Genomic DNA, 15,175 nt, shown 5'->3' with positions numbered 1-15,175 from the left:
TAAACATAGACGAAAAACGGGTGATAGCAGAAAGGGGTATTTAGAGCCACCACGGGTTGATGGGATAAATAACCTCATTAGGCTAGTTTGCCCCTTTTCCTCAGGGGAAATCCAGACTGCAATTCTGAGCCGCCTTCGACAATGTCCGGGCACGGGGAACATAACCAGCTTCCCCCCCCTCCCATCCTCTCGGCACTCCTGATGCCAGATAACGGATTACCGGAGTTGAGAGATTCGACTAAATCTCTACACGAGTGGGTACAACTGTAGCACTTCAGAATTACTGTTAGAAGTTCTCTATAAAATTCCATTACTCGTAAACCATGCATGACATAATATTTTCAATTTTGAAATTATTTGGTACTTACGTCTTTTCAATAAACAATTTCATCTGCCATGGAAATTTTAATGCTAATATTCACAGACCTTCAAACAAGCAACAACAGTTTTAGCTTCATTGCTCCAATGCGTTTCTTTCATGGCAAAATACATCAAAGATGAAATCTTATGATCATGTCTGATTCAGACTAAATGTACATCTCCCAAGAAGCCAATGGAGGCAAGTGGGGCGATAACCTCCACTAGAGCTTGAGTAAATTGAAACAAAATTGTCTGTCTTATGATGGTAATTCAATTACTGTAATTCTCATATTTCATTATCGTTATATCGCTTCTCCCACTCCACCTAGAAAAACAACCTGGATCCGGCCATGCACGAAGCTCATTTTGTAACTAAGACATTACAACACCACTGCGTAAGAATTCTTCGTTTGCATATGATGCCCACATTAAACGAATGAAGCCAATAATCAAAGTACGCTGACCTCGGAATGATCCTGATCTAACCACGCCTAGGCGTGTGCAATACCAGTGGACACGACCGGTAGTGTTATTCAAACCGCAACAAGTAACTTCGCAGGGTGGAGTCGCATAATAGACATACAGACACAAAAGTGATTATGAAAATTGGGCACCTGAAAATCCCCGGTGCACTTCCGACAATCGATTTCGTATTTCAGAATGAAAAATGTTAGCGAAAATCAGAATATCATAGTGGAAAAGGTCTTAGACACCGTTCAAACAGTGATCGATCTTACTCTCATAGATAATCTAAAATGTTAACTGAAACAAATCAAGTTAATCACAATAAACATGCCCACTGCTAAAGCCGATACGTTGTTTCCTGTTCTCATTCTTGTCATGTTTCATATAATATATAATTATACATAGTGATATAATCATACAAAGTAACTTTGAGATAAAAAAAAAGAAGAAATAAAACCGACCACACCCCTTCAGATCCCTCTCTAAACAAGAAAGAGGAATTAACATTAATTGTGTTAACTATTTCTCATCCTAAAAGATTACTCATTGTAGTAGTTAACTAAGCCTGTTATTATTTTCCATACCATTCATTAACGCTCATAATACTGATTTTTTTTTTTTTTTTTTTTTTGATAACCAAGTTTCATAAACCATATCTTGAGTTTATTACACGGTAAACAGCTTGCATGGCTGATTTTAATTTTTGCATATTTAATTTACGTTACCATAACTGCACATTAGAGGTTTTCTAGGTGCGTTATTTTTACACTAAATAAATAATAAAATAGGTCGCTCTCGCTTTTTTTGCCTTTAGGGATGCTGCACTGCATAATCCACCAACCTTGTCATTCATTAGCGCCTGCTTTCTCCCCAGTAAAACATTAACAACGACACCTAGGTCACTTAACTATATTTCTACGCAAACTTGTAATTATATAAGTGCTGGATAATTCCATTTAGATTCGGCAGGAGGTGCTCACATGGTAGGCTATTTGATACGCTAATATTACAGAGGTATTGTACATCCACTGGCCAAAAAATTAAATACTGTACTTTAATTAAATATCTAGTAGGATCACCTTTTTATCAAATTACAGCCGATTCACATCGTTACATGGATTCCATTAGACGTCTGAGGGATGTCTAGCTCCACATTTGACCATTTTTCCATCAGGATATTTGTCAGCTGCTGTACTGTGGCCGGTAAAGAACTGCGAAGCCGAACTGACCTTTCCAGTATATCACAGACATTCTCAACTGGATTCAGATCTTGAGAATTACCGGAGTAGTTACTGCAAATTTTGGAAATGCTTTTCGAACCATTCAGATACAAATTATCGGATGGACAGTTGCGCCGTGGCCCTGAAAGAATCCATCGCAATTCGGTTAAAGATTAACCACTGCAGGTTGAAGTTGGTCCGACACGACAGAAAAACACTCATTTGATGTCACACGACCTTCTGATGGTATAAGTAGATCCAGTCCGTACCAACAGAACGGATCCCCAATCCTAATACCACCTTCAGCCGCTCGAATGGTGGGCACAAGACAGTATAAATGCATGGGTTTATAAGGGTTACACTATACTTTCACCCCACTGTCCTGGTGTTGGCGGCACCACTCCAGTCGAATCTTTCCTCTTTTCACAGAGAGAAGTGGCTTTCGCATAGGTACATGACCACCAGACTCTTCAACTCCCGCTGCATATCTTTCTTTGCTTAAATTGAATTTTTCAGTGACTTGCTGCACGCTGAAACTTCTATTCTGATACAAAATTCGCTTTAAATTCCTACGTCTCGTTCTTGAAGTCCTCCATATTTCTTCCTTTTTAGAGCTGCATTCCTCTTTCGTCTTACACTTGTAAGATACTTTTGAGATGGTTGTTTTTTACATACCAGTGATTTTGTTTTCTCCATTAAGGCTCCAGCTAAACGTGCTCCAACAATAACACTTTTCTGAAAATCGGAAAGTCATATGTTTTCCCCATGACCGGATCGCCTAAAAAGTCCCTGGAAAGTGCATTTATTTTTTTTTATTTATTAACACACAACTGTATATACATTCTCAAGATATCTTAATCAATTTATATACAATATTAATCAATTTATATACAATATTTATATACAGATTTAAATACATGCTCTTATAAATACTGTAGTCTTTCTGTACATTGATTGTGTGTGTCCTGATATGAAGGGTGGCTCCTAGACACAAGCCCATCTCCACCTTTTACTCCTGAGAAAGCTCAGAACGTCTGCAAAACAGGCCTGAAAAAAAGAGCATTACGTCAGGCCATTTCGCCACCAGGGATTAACTAACACCTGGATCCACCATTCTCTATGTGTGCTGTAATGCACAAATCCTGCACCTACCGGAAGTAGTGCTATACTGGTAGGTGCCAGCAATTCCGCCCCCAAGGCTGCCCAAACTTGGAGGCCAGCGAAAAAAAAAAAAAAATAAATAAATAAATAAATAAAAATAAAAATTTTCCAACTAAGAACAATGTACACTTGTTGAACAAAAGCAACATTATACGATTATTTACATGTAAATAGCAAATACATACACTTAGAATGACATTAACTTAACACTTAGAAACATTAACATTATCTCCACTTTAGAGTCCATCCACAAATGCAAGCCTGCAATTGGGTGTCCAGGAGCAGAAGATCATCTCGCTGTAGACAAGAAACATCCTATAAAGATGACATTACACGAAGTGTTCTGTCGTCAAATGTGCAGCACTTCCCTTAATTGGTATCCTGCAATAGATTTCTTAGCTCCTGTCTTCTTTTAAAAACTTTGGCCGAGAATTCCTGAAGCAAAGCAAAGATGTCCCACCTCTGAACCAAGAGAGGTAAATTATTCTCCGTGAGGTTTGGCAACCTATTTAATAATTCCTGCCTGTCTGGAGTATACAGTCCGCATTCAAGGATGACATGTCTCCAAGATTCCACCTCACCGCACGAACAGTAGGGGTCAGGTTCTAATCCTCTTTCAAATAGTTTGGCCCTTAAGCCATGTCCAGTGATTAAGTAACTCGTGGTCATGGTGGGAGCAAACCAAGACGACACCCTCCTGTCCATTGCAAAGCTTACGGCTGGAATGAAGCCTCTTGTAATGGTTCCATACTCACTCAAATCCCAACGTTGCTGCCAGCAATTCACAAGCTCGCCCCAAATTCTACGTTTTTCCTCCTTTATGTTGTTATTTGGATTAGAGGTGATATTCAATATTTGTAACGCCCTTCCCTTCTTTAAGTTATATACAATACCTCGGAAAATAATGTGTAAATCCAAGGGGATGGTACCTGCAATAACCTGTAAGGCATTTGTCGACACTGTCCTTGGAGCGCGTATAACTGTAAGCAACATTGTACGTTGCAGGGACAGAAGCTTGGCTTTAGTTGTAACCTTGGTAGCAGCCGCAAACCAAATACCAGCACCATAATCTACAATGGGAAGAAATATCGTCTTGTAGTACAATGCCAGAGTTTTTTTGGATAAACCCCATTCCTTGCGGGAAATTCTAACAACTGCAGCTACGAACTTTTTGATTTTTTCATTGATTTTAGTGACATGTACATGAAACCTGAGACGATCATCTAAAGTTAAACCCAAATACTTGGTGTTCTGTACATACAGAATTTGAGTACCATATAGGGTTACCTTTGGCGGCCTTCCATAATCGAAGTGGTGTTTAAACACCATGAAATTGGTCTTTATCATCTAAAGTTAAACCCAAATACTTGGTGTTCTGTACATACAGAATTTGAGTACCATATAGGGTTACCTTTGGCGGCCTTCCATAATCGAAGTGGTGTTTAAACACCATGAAATTGGTCTTTAATTGGACAGAAATCTTTAGTTTATTCAAACCCGCCCATGCCACTAAATTATTCAAAACTGACTGAATTTTTTGTTCTAGAATTTGTCTTGATCCTCCCTGCACCGCCACCACCAAGTCATCTGCATATGCAACTTTGATGAACTCATCGCTATCCTTCGTGAGCCACTGGTCTAGCACTGCATTCCAAAAGAGAGGTCCCAAGACTGAACCCTGAGGGCATCCTCTTGAAACGGTAGTCGTGTATGATAAATGCTTTGCACATACTTTAATTTGTCGATCCTTAAAGTAAGATCTGAGGACTCTGAACAGGTAGTAATCACACTTTGCCAGTTGCAGTGACCTGAGAGCACTCTCCCACCAAAGGGAATCGAAAGCACCCTCAAAGTCAATAAAAACAGCAAGAACATATTTGCTGTTTGCCTCCTGAATGTAAGTCAGCAGGGTTGAGATTGCGTCCTCAGTGGAACGTCCTTTTTTGAATCCAAACTGGCAATCAGAGGAGAGTTTATGTTCTGTAAATAATTTAAAAATCCTTGGGGCAATCATCCTTTCAAATAATTTGCCAAGATTTGCCAATAAAGAGATTGGCCTGTATGCTCTGGGGTTTGTTTTTGGCTTTCCCGGTTTATGCAAGATTTTTAAGAGCGCAAGCTTCCATTCGAGAGGGAAAAGCCCTTCTAGCAGGCATTAAATAAGTTTAATAAAATCTCAGGGAAGAATTCATAAAATTTTTCAATTACCTGATTCTCAATAAGGTCAATGCCAGGACATTTTTTATGGTTCAATTTAGCTACTGCAGCACCTAGCTCAAGCATATTAAAAATGGCAGTTTCGGTTGTCCCCTTATATTCACGATTAATGCGTCTAATTTCCGCTTGATCAGGGCTGTCCATAAACGGCAAATCTTCCGGAAATAGGCTACTCACTATCCCTTCGACTGTAGATTCCCAGTCCGAAGTTTCTTGATTCTCTCTAATTATCGTGTTGTAAATTTCACCACACACAAGTTTATTTCTTGAAAGCTTATAAATTATACCCCAAGGGTCAGCATTTCCTGTTTCCTTCACCAGACGTTGCCAACAATTTTGCCTGCTATCAGCAATTGCTTTATGGTACCTCTTCCTCAAGTCTCTGTAATCATTTTTCAAAGCCTGAGTGTCTGCGTCCGATAGATGCCTATTCCTTTGGTATGCTTTTCGTGCTTGTTGAGTTTGTTGTCTCAATTCAGCTAGTGCCGAAGACCACCATGGGACAGAAGTTCTTCCTGTCTGTTTTCTTTTCGTCGAGTAGGCCATCGCTTGATATAAATGATATTGAACCAGAAAAACATATTCTTTTGCTGTTAAGGTGTTAATGATTACTTTGTCATCTCCATTAAAAATTGTATTCAGATATTCACGAAACTTGGTCCAGTTCACCCTGTCCATCCGAAAACGCCTTAAATCCCTTATTGTTATATTCACTTGCCTATCCTCCGGTAAAATCGAGAAGGTGATTGCTCGATGGTCACTATTAATTAGATACGGATTGACGTCCCAATTTTGCACCCTATCCACCAGATTAATGGAGGTTAAAGTAGCATCTATATTAGATTCACCATTTGTCGTCGAGAATGTATATGGTTTATTTGGCAAGTTCTTTACACAGAGATTATGATCCAAGATCAGATCAACCAACTGCTCGCCTCGAGCATCAGAAAAGCCGCTGTTCCAAAGTGTAGACTTAGCGTTGAAATCTGCTGTAATTAGTAAGTTTTTAGCTGAAAATGTGCAGAGTATTCATCTGATACCAAGGAACTTATGATGGTACCATGTGACAACTTACGTTTGCATACAGCATGTTTAATTATCTCTTGACGCCAATTACAAAAGGTTTCTAATTTTTTGGCCAGTGAGTGTATATCTACCTAGCATACCTTCTTCATCATCCTAAAACAGTAATCAACTTTTTTCTCTAAAAGTCGTAATCCACATTTCAGAAAGGGTACGTTGTATCCCTCCAACACCAAAAAGTGAACCTTCCCTTTTCTACAGAGGATATCAAAGTATAAACGTATGTAGTTTAAAGCAGCCACAGTTCTAAATACTGTTACTATGAGAAACCATCTAAATTTGCAGTAAGAAACGTTTGAATATCAATAAATTTAAATTCTACATTTTCAGATGTGGAATCGCGATTGAGTGTTATATCTTAATATTTCTTAGGTTTTTTTATTCTCCAGATGAATGGTGGTGACAAAGTTCAGTTAAAGTCAAAGGGTTTACAACACTCATTTCAAATGTTGTCACTCACAGTTAACAGTGAGTACATTTTTTATGACTCATTATAAAACACATCCTTGTTCCATAAATAAATATTTCACTTTAATTAACTTTATGGCAATATTATAAAAGAAGGAATCATAATTTTTGACTCTATGCAGCGAAGAACAGATCTTGGAGAATAAAAATTATTGTAAGGAATTCTTCAAGACACCAAGTTAGCCAAGGAAAGACACCAAGACAATAAAACTGCCATATAATGATATATTTCCATCTGCAATTCTCCAACAACGCTTCAAGTCGTGTAAGGTTAAACTGGATAAGTAATTCTGTCCTTGATTCGGTGTAGGAAATCCGGATTTTAGACTATCACAAGAACCCAAATTCGGCATCAGTTATTAGTCTAATAGTAAACGATGTATATAATTCAATAGGTTTAATATAAAACAAGAAATAATTGATTACGCCCTCGTGGGTAGCCCATTTAATGGAATCACCACCCCGTGTGGAAAAGACCCGAGTTCGAGTACCGTCGATGACGTGAGGAATTTTTACAGGCCTCTTTCACAACGTGGCTGAGTTCGTCGGTCTCAGGCGAGGATGCATGGTATTTTTCCTTCCGGAAAGTCGGGTTTTTCGTCCAGCAAACAGAAAATCGACCACAGAACACACGCTATTTACAGACAGTATACACGGAGCAATTTGGCCTTAGTCGCAGATGCTCCTAAAACCCTACTACAACAATAACATTTCCTGATTATATCCGGTTGAATACGTTAACTACACAGTCTTAAAGAACAACATGCGTTCATAATAGAGTGTCGTAAGTTTGTACACAATGCTCTTTGAATTTAAGGTTCAAATCTAAAGTAAAAGTCAAGAAAGTTATGTTATTACAACCGGGAGAGCCTTGATGACTTCATACTCAAAAAATGCAAGATTATTCGCAAGGGAAAAACTGATATAAAATGATTTATTTGAGTTGATATGCAATCCAAAAGCACTTAACACATACACCTAATTGCTCCAATTTCCGACGAATGAGCACCTGATCAATAGCTGTCACACCAGAACCTGTTGTAGAAGTCCTAAGCGAAATCTAAATATTATCGGCACATGCTGAAAATGCATTATGAATTAAAAAAGAAAGGAACCAGAAATGCAGAGAACAAAATAGATGACAAAGAATCCTTTTGAAAAATATCAGTTTTTACTTCATGAATAGATGAGACCTGAATGTCCTGAAAGAGTAACATCTCCGAGACAATATTAATTTCAGTATATCAAAACCAGTACCAACAATAAAGAAAAAGATTTCAAGATGAATAAAAATGATCAAACTGTACTGGATGGAACCAACAATGTGAGCCGTTTCTTTGACTTTAACTTTAACTGACGTTTGTCTTTATTTCTGCTGAAGTTTTTTTCAATACTAACACAGAGTGTATCTGCGTATGTGCGTTATTGTTATCCTGTGGTTGCAGGTGCACCAGAGCCCAAGCTGTTGATGATATGAACCTGTGTGTGTGTGTGTGTGCAACTTTTTATTAATACGTAGTGTCAATACATAATTAATAATAAAGACTATCTCACATAAATTTACAAACTACTCCATCAATTTCAATAGCTACTGAGCATAATTCATTTATTCACTTTTTGTTTTTTCTTTTTACAAGGTTGATTTGTTGTTTGGTAATTTGAGGGCATCGACTACTTTATTTTCTGCCACTAGTTTGCATGATATGATAATTGTTTTGATGTTAATAATGATTAAAGGCGTATGATTTCGAATCATAAAAGTGCTGGTTCGAGTTCTGTCATGGAAGTTGGAAAATTTAGTTAACTTTTGATTTAAATCTGCAAAATACACTCATATTCCTGTATCAGAGTTTAAGTATAAAAACTATTTTAAATTTTATTATGACTAAACTTGCACAAACAATAAATTTATGTACAACGCTGCTTCCAAAAGTCGAGTTGCATTCCAAGCGGAGTGGAAAAACAGAAATAATTTACTGGAGAAATCCTACGCTCTCCGTCTGAGATCGGCTAACTACAAAATCGAATGAAAGGGTCTTGATGAGAGGGTTGCCGTTTCTTATCCCCCCATCCCTCAAAGCTAAGCACACAATTGCCTCAACTTACAGAATATAGAAAATAAAATAAATGGGATTATAGCTAATTATAATATCAATTAATAATTTTAATAAATTAAGTAATAATTAAATTATAAATTCAAATAAAAAAGATTATATATTAATAAAATAAATATTTAAATAAGTTTTTTTGAGGCTTGAAGGATTTGAACTGTTCAGTTAATGCAATGGCCTTAATATTCATAGCAAAACAAAATTTGCTTTCAAACAATCACAGCATCAAAATGTTCTGCAATCTACTTAAAATTGAATTGCTTGTATTTAAAAGTGATGCAACAGCTAAATGACATATCAATCTCTTTGAGTTGTCATGGCATCGCCAAAAGGGTAATTTGCCAATTGCACTACTTTCCAACAAATGTGTGAAAATTATGGAATGCCAGGGTAACTCCTGGTGAAGCAAAGTTTGTTCTGCTGTGAGCATTCTTTTAAGAACAGCAGAACAGACTGCTTAATGGAATTGTGGATTGCTATGAACATTCCAACATTCAATTAAGTGCATATTTCCAGCATAATGAATGTAAACACCCGCAATTGTCATGACGACGGTAGCGTCCACATATCCACGAAATTCCATCTACATCTTCAGTAGTTACTCTATGGTGTGGCTTTGTGGATAATTTGGTCATTGAATTCTTTTTCTTCGTATACCAACTACCTCACTGTACCAACTTTAATCCATGTGATTCCAGTTGTGGGACTCGAGGACAGAATTTATTAGGTAACATTCAAACTCTGGCTGACTTGAAGAGCACCAAAACAAGGTACGTTTTGAATATTACACAGAAACAATGGACAATGCAATTCAGCTTCCAGAATATTGTTGACATGGCGGCCATTACTTTTGGACAATTTGGTCAACATTGACTTGTGCATATGTACTGTAACATGTGTGCATGTGTATCATACTCGGTCCAAATAAACTTACAACAGAGAACAGCGCCGATTTCACCCTGGCACCACTTCTTGAAACTAATATTTTTATGCTCTTCGTTCTGCATGATTCTGGTGTTATAAATTCCAAAATTCAGTTCTCTGAGATTATCTACTCTTCTACTGTTGGCATTCGTGACGAGTAGACGTGCCTATTACAGCTCTTCATAGTGACATTAAGGATTAGTGAAGTAGAGCAGGATTTCAAAGGTTATTTAGTATATTGTAAAGTTTATTTTAATTTTTTTTTCCTGTAATAGTTTTTTTTTTTATATTATAAATATAATTTTTTGAAAGTTTCTTTTATTAATAAATAGTAAATTTCATAATTGTTATTAAAGATCCGCCTTGAACACTTCGTCAGAGGGTACCATGACTCATACGGAAACAGCCGATGGCGATTTCCGGGGAGTCATGATTTTATCCTTTGCTGAACCTGTGGCATGTATTCCAAGGTCGACCTAGTGGATAATCCTAGCTCACTTGGAGATTCTTTTCTTTGTCAGCGTTGTAAGGAGTGCACCGATATTAAGTTACAATTTAGTGGATTTGCAATTTGAGTCACTGAAAAAACGGGTGCTTGCCTTCGACAACAATGGAAACGAGAGATCGTCAGCGACTCAAGACTCTAGCAAACTACCAAGTGATGCACTCCCGATTCGGGCCCCAGAACAGAATAACCAAGTACAAACTACTCTTGTTCAAAAGGACTTAGTTTTATTAGGAGACTCTATTGTCAGGGAAACGGGAAATATTTTTTGTAATAAGGATAGGTGGACTACAACCAGGGTATGTCTGCCGGGAACAACTATTAATGTCACCAACAGACTGTCAGATTTTAAGGGGGAAAAAGAGAATATTATTATTCATGTGGGAATTAATGACATTAAGCAAACACGATCTGACAATTTGTTAGAAAAATACAGGACCATGCTGAAGAAATGTCGCGAGTTAGGTCACAATGTCTATGTGTCTGCAATTCTGTCCAAGCACGATGGGATTATAAGCTGAAAGCCTTGTGGATTAACTCAAGACTCGAAGGACTCTGCAAGGTTTTTTTTTGGGGGGGGGGATTTCTATCAGCTTGGCCCGCAGTTGTTGGTAGAAGGAATCTGTTTGTAGAGACGGGATACATTTAAACAAAGGTGGTGCAGAAGTTTTTGACAGTATTATTGAGGATACCTTAAAGGTTCAGGGAAACTGCTAGTTTTGGGGGGGGACAAGGGTAATATAGATACGCGTTTATCTGATAGTATTGGTCAAATCAACGCTTGCACATACCTCAAGAGTATTTGTTTGTTACCACAACAGAATATAGTAGCAAGATGTTCTGAGGGCGGAAACGTTTCAAATGAGCGGGTAGCAAATGCCAGAGAAGCGAGCTTAAATAACTTTAAGGGTGTGTTAGGGTAGTTAACTAATACAAGAACACTAAGTCTTAATTGTTTATACAGTAATGTTAGAAGTGTCGTCAATAAAATGAGTGAATTCTAACTACTGGTTAAGACAAGTAACGCTGACATAATAGGGATTACGGAAACGTGGTGCCACCCGGAAATAGGGATGATGAGTTTCAGTACGGTATGTATAATGTATTTAGGAAGGATAGGGAAGATACAAGGGGTGATGGGATCATGCTTCTTATCAAAAGCAGGCTGAGCGCGACGAAAGCTTTCCCGGATTCAGACGTTTCGCATTCTAGTATAGCATCTGTATGGTGTGAGATGGCCGGAAGCAAAGGTATAATGAGAGTGGGAGTAATCTATAGGCCAGGTAATTGTGAAGATTATGATGAGAGCCTCTACATGCAAATGGAATGGTCAAGTAATCGTGAATCTTATTATGGGTGATTTCAATTTGCCTCTAATTGACTGGAGCAAATGGGAAGGAAACTCCACATGGGGACAAAATTTTTAAATCAACTAGATGATTGCTATTTATACCAACATGTCAGAGAAAGTACACTGTTGTGCAACACTTTTTATTATTATTATTATTGGCCATATGGTGCAAGGAAGCCTGAGGCTTATGCTGCACCAGCCAAAAAAAAAAAAAAATATATATATATATACATATATATATATATATATATTTCTGAATTACCCTGAGAGAGAGAGAGTGAGTCAGAAGTAGAAGGGAATTACCAGAAAGAGAAGAATGATGATATCCAGCTCAAGACCCTGGGTGGGCCAAACCCATACTCACCAGATTTAAGGACCAACTCTATTTCTAAAGGTCACAAGCACAAAATATTTACTTAAGGTACTCTTTACTGAGTAGATTCAGTCTCAGCAGCAATTCTGGACGTCAGCTAATCTGAGAGGTTGGCACACGGTATCACCCCACAAACATCACTGAAAGGGATCGATATGGTGAGGGAGGCGTTATCTTGGATGGACGTACACAACTCCAGATACTGGAAGGCGGTACTGTACTGAGGTAATGCTTCCCCGTGTGCGTCTATTCCGAGGTGCAATTGGCCTCGAATTCATGTTTATGAATGATAACGCCACAACCCATCGCACTGCAGCTGTTGATATGCTTTTGGAGAGTGAGGACATTGTTCGTATGGATTGGCCTGCCCGTTCCAGCGAACTAAATCCCATCGAACACATATGGGACGCTCTGGGGAGAAGCCTAGCGGCACGTTCACGCCCACCAGAAAATGTTCACCATCTGAAGATGGTGCTGACAGAGGAATGGACGATGTTACCGCAAGAACTCAACAACATTGTTCTAAGTATGGACAGGCGGTGCAAAGCCTGCATCGACGTTAAGGGTGACCATATCTCCTACTGAGGACCACCTCTTCCCTTTGTTCCATCTTTGGCAGTGATGCATCTGTATCATGGCAGCCAGTGCTAGTTGCCATTTTTGAATAAAGTCCCTCTGTTCCGTTGTTGTGTAGGTGTTGTTTCCTTCATCATTTCTATACTTCACGAGGTTCCTTTGGTATACTTTTCCCATATTCAGGCCACTCCTATGAGAAGCTACAGGTGAAAACCTGACTGGTCCTTATATTTTGCACACTAGTGTACAAGGGAAAAGAATTCTCTAGACCTCATCATCACCCATGAACCAGATGGCATAATAGGGCTGACAGTATAGGAACCAGTAGCAAGAAGTGATCACGGAGTTGTACGGTGGATGATGAAGAGAGAGCGGTAGCAGTAGTTAAAGGCAAAGGAATGAGTTATAATTTCAGGAAAGGAAATTACGATGCCTTAAGGTGCTACATGGCCTCTATTAACTGGGTAGATATCTCACAGAGAGCGAATACAATTTAATTATGGTATACATTTAAAACATTAATCACAGAAGCCTTCAATGATTATATACATTAAAAAATACTCGAGAGTAATTCTGTTGGATTGGAAAAGTGCCAATGTATCTCTAATGCATAAGGACGATTATAGGAGTGAAGTGGGAAATTACCGACCGATTAGTCTAACTTCAGTAGTAGGGAAAATCATGGAGACTATGATCAATGGTGAAATTTAGGATCACTTAGATAGAAATGGAATTCTGAAGGATACTCAGCATGGTTTTGTAAAGGGAAAATCATGTTTAACTAATCTGATTAGCTCTTTTGACAGGTCACTCTAGAGTGGGACTTGAGGAATAATTTCGACATTGTTGATTTGGATTTCAGCAAAGCATTTGACTCAGTCCCACATGACTGGTTACTTTATAAGCTGGAACAGGTTGGAATCGCAGGGAAAATCATTAGATGGATAGCTGGATGGCGTCAGGGCAGGAGACAAAGGGTTGTGATAAATGGTTATTCCTCAGATTGGGTTGATGTAAGAAGTGGGGTCCCCCCAAGGATTAGTATTAGGACCACTGTTGTGTTTTATTTTCATAAATGACATCGATGAAGTCAGTACGGTGGATGATAAGGATAGAGGGCGGGACGTCTAAATTTGCAGATGATGTAAAGATTGGAAGAGTAGTTAATGAATGCCGCCAAGCAGAGCTTCTTCAGAATGACCTAGATAGACTTCAGGGATGATCCGAAAAATGGCAGCTATGCTTTAATCCAGCAAAGTGTAAGGTATTACACTTGGGAACAGTAACCTCAAAATAACTTATACACTTAGTGGAGTTGAACTAAAGCCGGTAGTGGAGGAAAGGGACTTGGGTATCACGATACGGTCAGATATGAAGTTCTCCGAGCATTGTAGACTGGTTGCAAGGAAGGCCCATGGTGTCCTATCGATGAAATATCGATTGCTAGTAGAGACAAGGACGACACAATCCCATTATTAAGGCTATTGTTAGACCACACTTAGAATACTGTATTCAAGTATGGAGACCGCACCTAAAGAAAGACGTTGTGCTTCTTGAACGGGTCCAAAGACGGGTAACTCACCTGGTGAGATCGGCAAAAGGGTGTCCATATGAGGAAAGACTTCGAATATGTGGATTGCAGAGCTTGGAAACTAGCCACCTTGGAGGAGACTTGATTGAGGTGTTTAAGGCTCTGAGAGGCAAAAGCAAAATGAATAAGGACAAAATTTTCACGATTATAAATGATTCTAGAACAAGGGGCCATAATTTCAAGTTATGGGGAGAGTTGTTTAGACTAGATTGCAGGAAGTTTTATTTTAGCCAGCGAGTTATAAATTACTGGAATAAGTTACCTACATGGGTGGTAGAGGCTGACAGTTTGGGAAAATTCAAATGTCAGCAGGATAATTATCTAAGGGAGGAGAGAAACGCATAGGTTGTCCATTTCCTTTTTTCTTATTAATTATTTTAATTTTCTTCTTATTATTATTAGTTTGTTTTTATTCTATTATTTAATTTTTTGTTATTTTATTATTATTACATTTTTTTTTTTTTTTGGCTGGTGCAGCATAAGCCATAGGCTTCCTTTCACCATGTGGCCATTACTAATACTAATACTATTAACAGTTTTTGTTTGCAGTACCCGAAGGGAAGCGATTTAATTATAACTACCCTAAATTCATATAATCCACAGGAATTAAAAATATATACAGGGTGTTTCAGTTAAACGTTTCAAAACTTCTAAGGGGGGTAGGGTACATCCTGACAACTCGAAATCATATAGCAATGTGGGGTCGGAAATGCTTTCCTGAAGCGGTGTTGTACACAGAAGCACCATAAAGAAAAGAGACCGTAAGTGAG

General features: G+C 38.3%; 1 protein-coding gene across 3 annotated transcripts in view; it reads right to left on the bottom strand.

Moving 5' to 3' along the window:
• The window catches only part of LOC150086700 (atrial natriuretic peptide receptor 1-like), a 193,772-nt gene that overhangs the window by 156,622 nt on the left and 21,975 nt on the right, over nucleotides 1–15,175 (bottom strand). Inside the window, exon 1 of one of the 3 annotated variants that reach the window (XM_090372704.1) lies at nucleotides 1,667–1,717. The exons of the other annotated variants lie outside the window; for them this stretch is intronic. The gene's annotated coding sequence lies outside the window, so the exon portion shown is untranslated. Of the gene's footprint in view, nucleotides 1–1,666; nucleotides 1,718–15,175 lie in introns of those variants that run through there. 3 annotated transcript variants of the gene reach the window in all.

Source organism: Mastigoproctus giganteus, chromosome 4, assembly GCF_048544385.1.
Source record: "Mastigoproctus giganteus isolate SK-2022 chromosome 4, ASM4854438v1, whole genome shotgun sequence".
NCBI classification, from domain to species: Eukaryota; Metazoa; Arthropoda; class Arachnida; order Uropygi; family Thelyphonidae; genus Mastigoproctus; species Mastigoproctus giganteus.
The sequence above is the reverse complement of the archived record's forward strand: the minus strand, read 5'-3'. Positions and strand labels throughout refer to the sequence as shown.